General features: G+C 44.5%; 1 long non-coding RNA gene across 1 annotated transcript in view; it reads left to right on the forward strand.

Moving 5' to 3' along the window:
• Positions 1–5024, forward strand: part of LOC113427656 (uncharacterized) — an 11430-nt gene extending 6406 nt beyond the window's left edge. The window contains exons 2-3 of the long non-coding RNA XR_015748315.1: positions 2199–2355; positions 4590–5024. This is a non-coding gene — a long non-coding RNA (uncharacterized LOC113427656). The remainder of the gene's footprint in view (positions 1–2198; positions 2356–4589) is intronic.
• The last annotated feature ends 2672 nt before the right edge of the window (positions 5025–7696 follow it).

Below are 7696 nucleotides of genomic sequence, written 5' to 3' on the forward strand. Positions count from 1 at the left end.
GTCCCTTTTAAACTGGACCCAGAAGAAAATACAGCAGCGAATGCAGCACCTGCAAAAGAAGTGACACCTGTGCAAATCTAGACTCACTCAAAACCATGGAGGTCGTTGCATTTTAAACCAATTGAAACTTCTGGGCATCAAGGTTGAGACCTATAATGGTTGAGATGGGTCATCACCGAGAATTGTGCTTGAGTTTATAAAGGTAGTCTCAACTTACAACCACAATTCAGCCCAAAATTTATGTTGCTAAGTGAGACGTTTCTTAAGTGATCTTTGTCCCCTTTCTTGACACCGTTGTTAAGTGAATCACTGCAGCATGTTAAGTCGGTAACCCAATTGTTAAGCCAATCTGGCTTCCCCATGGAATTTGCTTGTCAGAAGGTCATGGGACACTCCGTCGTAAATGTGAGTTGGTTTTCAAGCATCCAAATATAAATCACGTGACCATGGGGATGCTACAACGGTCATAAACAGTGATTGGTCTCATTTGAGACGACGACGAATCCGGATACAGACAGGAGGTTATACAACTTGCCTCGTGGTGTAACTGGAACAATCTGGAACTGAACACACTCAAAACCGCAGAAATGGTGGTAGACTTTAGGAGAAACCCTCCCATACTACCACTTCTTACAATACTAGACAACACAGTATCAACAGGAGAGACCTTCAAATTTCTAGGTTCCGTCATATCAAAAGACCTAAAATGGACACCTAACATCAAAAAAGCACAACAAAGAATGTTCTTTCTGCGCCAACTCAGAAAGCTCAAACTGCCCAAGGAGCTGCTGATCCAGTTCTACAGAGGAATGATGGAGTCTGTCATCTGCACCCCTATAACTGTCTGGTTTGGTTCTGCAACCCAACAGGACAGACACAGACTCCAGAGAGGAATCAGGACTGCAGAAAAAACAATGGCTACCAACCTGCCTTCCATGGAGGACCTTTATACCGCATGAGTCAAAAAGAGGGCTGTGAAAATATCTACAGACTCCTGACATCCCGGACATAAACTGTTTCAACTCCTACCCTCAAAACGATGCTATAGAGCGCAGCACACTAGAACAACTAGACACAAGGACGGTTTTTCCTAGAACACCATCACTCTGCTAAACAAATATTTCCCTCAACAATGTCCAACTATTCACAAAGTCTGCATTACTATCACTATTAATCTTCTCCTCACTCCTTATCACCCCTCCCCTCCCACTTGTGACTGTATGACTGTAACCTTGTTGCTTGTATCCTTACGATTTATATTGACTGTTTCCTAGTATGATTTGATTGCTTATTATACCCTCTGACTATCATTAAGTGTTGTACCTGATGATTCTTGACTCTTGACAAATGTATCTTTTCTTTTATGGACACTGAGAGCATTTGCACCGACAAATTCTTGTGTGTCCAGTCACACGCCAATAAAGAATTCTATTCATTCTATTCTATTCTATTCTATTCTATTCTATTCTATTCTATTCTATTCTATATTCTAATTCCCTATAACTATCATTAAGTGTTGTACCTGATGATTCTTGACTCTTGAAAATATCTTTTCTTTTATGTACACTGAGACATTTGCACCAAGACAAATTCTTGTGTGTCCAATCACACTTGGCCAATAAAGAATTTTATTCTATTCTATTCTATTCTATTCTATTCTATTCTATTCTATTCTATTCTATTCTATTCTATTCTATTCTATTCTATTCTTGTACCCTATGACTATCATTAAGTGTTGTACCTCATGATTCTTGCAATGTATATTTTCTTTTATGTACACTGAGAGCATTTGCACCAAGACAAATTCCTTGTGTGTCCAATCACACTTGGCCAATAAAGAATTCTATTCTATTCTATTCTATTCTATTCTATTCTATTATTCTATTCTATTCTATTCTATTCTATTCTATTCTTGTGAAAAACGGTCGTAAGTCACCTTTTTCAGTGTTGCAACGTCAAAGGTCACTAAATGAATGATTTCTAAGTTGAGGACCAGCTGTTATCAACTTCGTAGAGCCATTCATTTCACCAACAGTTATTCTTTTTGTCATGACCTCTTGAACCCCATCTGTCAGAAATGGTGTAGAGTCTCCTTCTTGGGCAGGGGGTGGGGGAGGTTGGACTAGATGACCTAAAAGGTCCCTTCTAACTCTGTTAATCTGTTACACCCTGCACTCTGTATTCTCGTCTTACTGTAGGGAATCTCGGTGACCTGCACGCCTCACTTAAACCTGAAGATGTTGATGTGGGTTCTTTTCCTGCCAATTTTTGCTTCTCATCTGGTCTATCTCAACATAGGAAAGAAGCTCAAGGGAACCCCGAAACCCAAAATAACCCAGAAAGAGCTGGAATATGGTGGGTACTATATCTCCTTGAGTTCCTCAGAGATGGAGACTCGAGCATTAAACATTATTAGCCTTAAGTCAAAAAGGATCCCAGGAATGGGGATCTATCCTAGGCATGATGGCATCACCAGCCAGTGATGTCTTCGTGAAATTTAGTTTTAGTTTAGTTTATTGTCATTGCACCTCGTACAACGAAATCAAACACCATCTTCAGTGCACATCATGACCATGAAAATAAACACAAACACACATCCTTCACCCTCCACACATTGAACCGAAAATCCCTGACACCGCACCAAAACTGCACTATACAGCAGAATTCAAAAGAGCTCCTGCCCTGGGATAGAAGCTGTTTTTCAGCCTATTTGTCCTTGTTTTTATTATCCTGTACCGTCTGCCAGATGGTAATAGTTGAAAAAAAAAGGGTTCCCAGGATGAGATGGATCTTTGAGGATGTTTTGAACTTTCTTAAGGCAGCAGGAGCTATGAAGCTCTTCCAAAATTGGCGTGATGGTCATTACATCCTGATTCCAGCTACGATCTCGTGAAGCATTAGTACCACTTTATAAAGCCCTAGCACACCTAGAATCCTGCATCCAATTTTGGTCACCACATTACAGAAAAAGATGTTGAGACTTTGGAAAAAGTTCAGAGGAGGGCCACTAAGATGATCAAAGGCCTGGAGACTGAAACGTAGGAAGAACAGTTGCAGGATTTGGGTTCAGCAAGTCTAGAGAAAGGATGAATTAGGGATGACTTGATAGCAGTATTTCAATATTTGAAGGGCTGCCACAAAGAAGAAGAAGAGGGGGTCAAATTATTCTCCAAAGCACCTGAAGGCAGGAGAAGGAACAATGGATGGAAACTAATCCAGGAGAGAAGCAACCTGGAGTTAAGGAGAAATTTCCTAACATTGAGGACAATTAGCCAGTGGAACAGCTTGCCACTAGAGGTTGTGGGTGCTCCATCACTGGACTACAGGACCTCCATCATCCCTTCCAGCTCTATTCTGATTTATTATGCTTTGTAGCGGCCAGATCATGTGGTGGAAACTCAACTTCAGCCATTTGAAGATACATGGACTTCAACTCCCAGAATTCCCTAACCAGCATTTTGAAGTCCATGCATCTTAAAGTGGCCGAGGTTGAAAAACACTGTTGGGATCACTGGACCTTCTTCCTCCTCTGAGGATTCTTGTTCAGAAAACCGCATGAAATTTGAACTAAGGTGTAACAGCCTTTCCCAACATGGACCTTCTTGGGCTTTAGTGCTGGCAGGGGATTATGGGAGTTGATGCCGCAAATGTTGAAGGGTTGATGGTGATACGGGGCACCAAGGGTTGAAAAAAGGTACCTAATGGGGATATAGATTAACAGATAAACAGAGTTGGAAGGGACCTTGTAGGTCATCTAGTCCAACCCCCCACCCAAGCAGGAAACCCTATACCATTTCTGACAGATGGGAGTCCAATCTCTTCTTGAAAGATTCCAGGGATGAAGCTCCCACAACTTCTGAAGGCGACTTCTGTTCCACTGGTTGATTGCTCTATCAATAAAATTCTTATTTCCAGGTTGAATCTCTCCTTGTTCAGTTTCCATCCATTATTCCTTGTCTGGCCTTCAAGGGTGCCTTGGAAGATAGCTTGACCCCTTCCTCCTCTCTGTGGCAGCCCTTCAAATATTGGAAGGCTGCTATCCTGTCTCCCCTGGTCCTTCTCTTCACTAGACTAGCCAGGCCCAGTTCCTGCAACCGTTCTTCATAGGTTTTAATCTCTAGTCCCCTAATCATCCTCATCTGTACTTTTTCTAGAGTCTCAACCTCTTTTTTGTAGTGTGGTGACCAAAACTGGAGGCAGTACTCTAGGTGTGGTCTTACTAAGGCTTTACAGAGCAGTATTAGTACCTCCCTTGATCTCAATTGTATCCCCTTTAATGCAATTTAGGATTGCATTGGCTTTTTTGGCTGCTGCTGCACAATTGGCTCCTATTTAGGTGGTTGCCCACTAAGACTCCAAGATCCCCCTCACAGTTCCTGCTATTGAGCCTGGTTTCACCCAGTCTATGTGTGTCCTTTGGGTTTTTTCTTGCCTAAGTGTAGGACTTTACTTTTCTCTACGTTGAATTTCATGTTGTTAGACACAAGGCACAGGTGAATGGGATTAGGAGCCATCATTCTTGCTGTTTTCTTTTGAACCCAACGTGGACATCCCTCCTATTGATCGTAACCCTTGTTAACTCTTTGCAGCAAAGACCGTGGTGATGGAGTTGCTCCTGCAACAACTGAGGAAGGAGCAGCAAATCCGAGATCAAAGCAGCAGTTACAACGTGCCTTCCTTGGGAGATGTTGTAGAAGGACCGGCAAAGCCTGGGGCCCAAATGAAAAGAGGACGTATCATAGAGTTGCTATGTAAACAGAAACGCTCCAAGTCATCTCCCCACACCCTCAACTGAAGTCTGTTAACCTTGATCTAGCACCAAAGTTGTACAAACCAGGGGTCTCCAACCTTGGCAGTTTTAAGCCTGGAGGACTTCAACTCCCAGAATTCCCCAGCCTGCTTCTGGGAGTTGAAGTCCACCAGGCTTAAAGTTGCCAAGATTAGAGACCCCCTAGTACTAACGCTTTGTTGACTCGAGTGGAATACGTGGGACAGACTAATAAATCAGCTTAGTTGGAACTTCACGGGTTGGTCTTGCTTCCACTTGCCTATGCTGCAGAGTTTCTTCTGCTTCTTCCAGCTTCAGCTTCCTCTCCAAGGTACATAAACTGGAAATTATGGAGACATAAACTGGACATTATGGATGGGTAGACAAGGGCATCAAAAAGGGAAACTTCCCGCCAGAAGTTGTGGGTGCTCTATCACTGGAGGTTTTTAAAAAGAGACTGGACAGCTATTTGTCTGAAATGGTACTGTGATGACCCAGAGTGTAACACTAACGTAACACAATCCAAAACGTAAATAAATGTCCTTTAATGCCTCCAACTTGGCCCCACTGTTCAATAATTCTCAGTTGGAGATAAAACGTACTCAAAAATAGTCCTTAAAAGAAAGCAATACAGTGCGAACTTAATGAGCAGATAGAGGTGAAATAAAAAACCCAAAACAAGCTACAGTGAAGGAATTTCCACAACAGACCAGGATAAGTAATTATCAACTTCCAGGAGATAACAAGGCAGTCTGTTGGAAGGACGCCAACCAAGATAACTTCAGCCCAAAATAAAACACGCTTTGCTTCTGGCAATGCTATGTTTTAACCGGCTCTCTTATATACTAGTCTCCCCAGCTGCAACCAGTGTGGGGAATCATGGCCGCTTCCTCTCCCGTAAGTCACGTTGCTCCCTTCTCCTCTCCTCCCTGCATAACCTAGGTTGAAGAGGGGATGGGCCTGGTTCTTCCTCTCACTGCCCAGCCGGCCTCTGCCCTTCCCCAGCCTCCTCCACAACCTCCGGAGCCACACCTCCACTCCCCTTCGGCTGTTCCTTCTCTCCTTCAGAGTCCAACTCTACCAAGGGCATGACAGGCATAAGGTTTCCTGCCTGAGCAGCGGGGTTGGACCAGAAGACCTCCAAGGTCCTTTCCAATCCTGTTATTCTGTAAGATTTACTTCTCTCCCCAAAAGCATTCTTCCTGATTTTTCTAACCCTTCTTTTTCCATTATGTGAATGTTTCCCTACAATCGAAGGCAGGTGAACAGATGCATGATCAAACCACTATCAAATCAGGAAGCTGATGGAAACTCTGTTTTTCACAAGAAAAGAACTCTTTTGTAGCTCCCTAAATAACTCTTTGTAGCCAGCTTGCATCCTGGCTTAATCCAATCCAGGTTAGTGAATATGCACATTTACCGTGAATTTCCACCAAAGATGACAGTCAATTGATAAGTCATAATGCCAGGTTCACACAACATGTTAAATCAGGGGACTTCAAAGTTGTTGACTTTAAAACTTGTGGACTTCAACTTCCAGAATTCCCCAGCCAGTAAAGCAATTAGCAGCACCGGAGCCGAAAAAGGTTAGCCACTATGGTCAAGGGTCTCCTGCTTGAGCAAGGGGTTGGACTAGAAGACCTCCAAGGTCCCTCCCAACTCTGTTATTCTTTCCTTCTTTCCTAGCATCGGAGCTTCCTCCAGACAGCTGGGCCTTCACATCTTGCACTTGAATTAGAATACAAACAGAATGATTAGATTTGATTTCTGCCTCGAGCGAGAACTCCAAGTTGGTTTCTTTTGATGATCCATTAATTTTCTTAGCTGTCCACAATATTCTTAGGAATCTTCTCCAAACAAGATACAGGTAGTTCTCCGCTGACAAGAGTTTCTCTTAGTGACCGTTCAAAGTTAAGTCACTGAAAAGAACGACCCTTTCTCACACTTACAACCATTGCAGCATCCCCACGGCCAGGTGACCAAGATTCGGACATTTGACAACTGACTCGTATTTATGATGGTTGCAGGGTCCCGGGGTCCCGTGATCCCCTTTTGTGACCCTTCTGACCAGCAAAATCAAGGAGGAAGCCAGATTCACTTAACAACCTTAAGAATTGCAACGATCAGGGATGGGATTCAATTTTTTTTACTACCGGTTCTGTGGGCATGGCCAGGTGGGCATGGCCATGTGACTGGGTGGGCATGGCTTTTTTGGGGGAGGCAGTAACCCCCCCTCCCATATTTTGGGCCTTCTGAGCCTCAGGGAGGCCTCCTGGGTAAAGCAGTAAGACAGCGAGGAGGATACTGGCACAACTGATGGTCAAAACAGCTGATCATCGGGAGGGAAAAGAAGAAGAAATACCTTAAGGAGTGACTGGGCGGAGAACAGTCAGTGATGTTGCGCATGTACAATAAGGTCTGACTGGGCAGGGAGGGGTGGGGCCAGCCAGAAGTTACTACCTGTTTGGCCAGTGGCCCCCAACCTTTTTTGTGCCACGGCCCGGTTACGGCATCACAAAATGATCAGCGGCCCGGTACCAGCATCAGCACGCATGGCAAGGCGAGCCGAGCGACCGGCCAGCCAGCCGTCCCCTGCTTCTCCCCGCCACCTTCAACTCCTCCTTTGTACCTTTGTCGATGGGCTTCGGGACGGTCGCTCGGCTCGCCTTGCCTTGGGTGCTGAAAGAATCCTCGCGCCTTAGTTTCGTTCGAAGCCACACACACCCCTTCAATGAAACTAAGGCGCGAGGATTCCTTCAGGACCCAAACACCGCTTTCCAACCGGAAAAGCTCACCGGAAGCACTTTCTCATCGAAACAAGATGGTGGTGCCCAGCAAACCAGCGGCCCGGTAGAAAATGTTCCACGGACCAGTACTGGTCCGGGGCCCGGTGGTTGGGGACCCGTCTTTGGCAACTCACGTCAAATC

Source organism: Notechis scutatus, chromosome 3 (genome assembly GCF_049901735.1).
Source record: "Notechis scutatus isolate UNSWTSFEM ecotype Mainland chromosome 3, rNotScu1.2, whole genome shotgun sequence".
Taxonomy (NCBI): Eukaryota; Metazoa; Chordata; class Lepidosauria; order Squamata; family Elapidae; genus Notechis; species Notechis scutatus.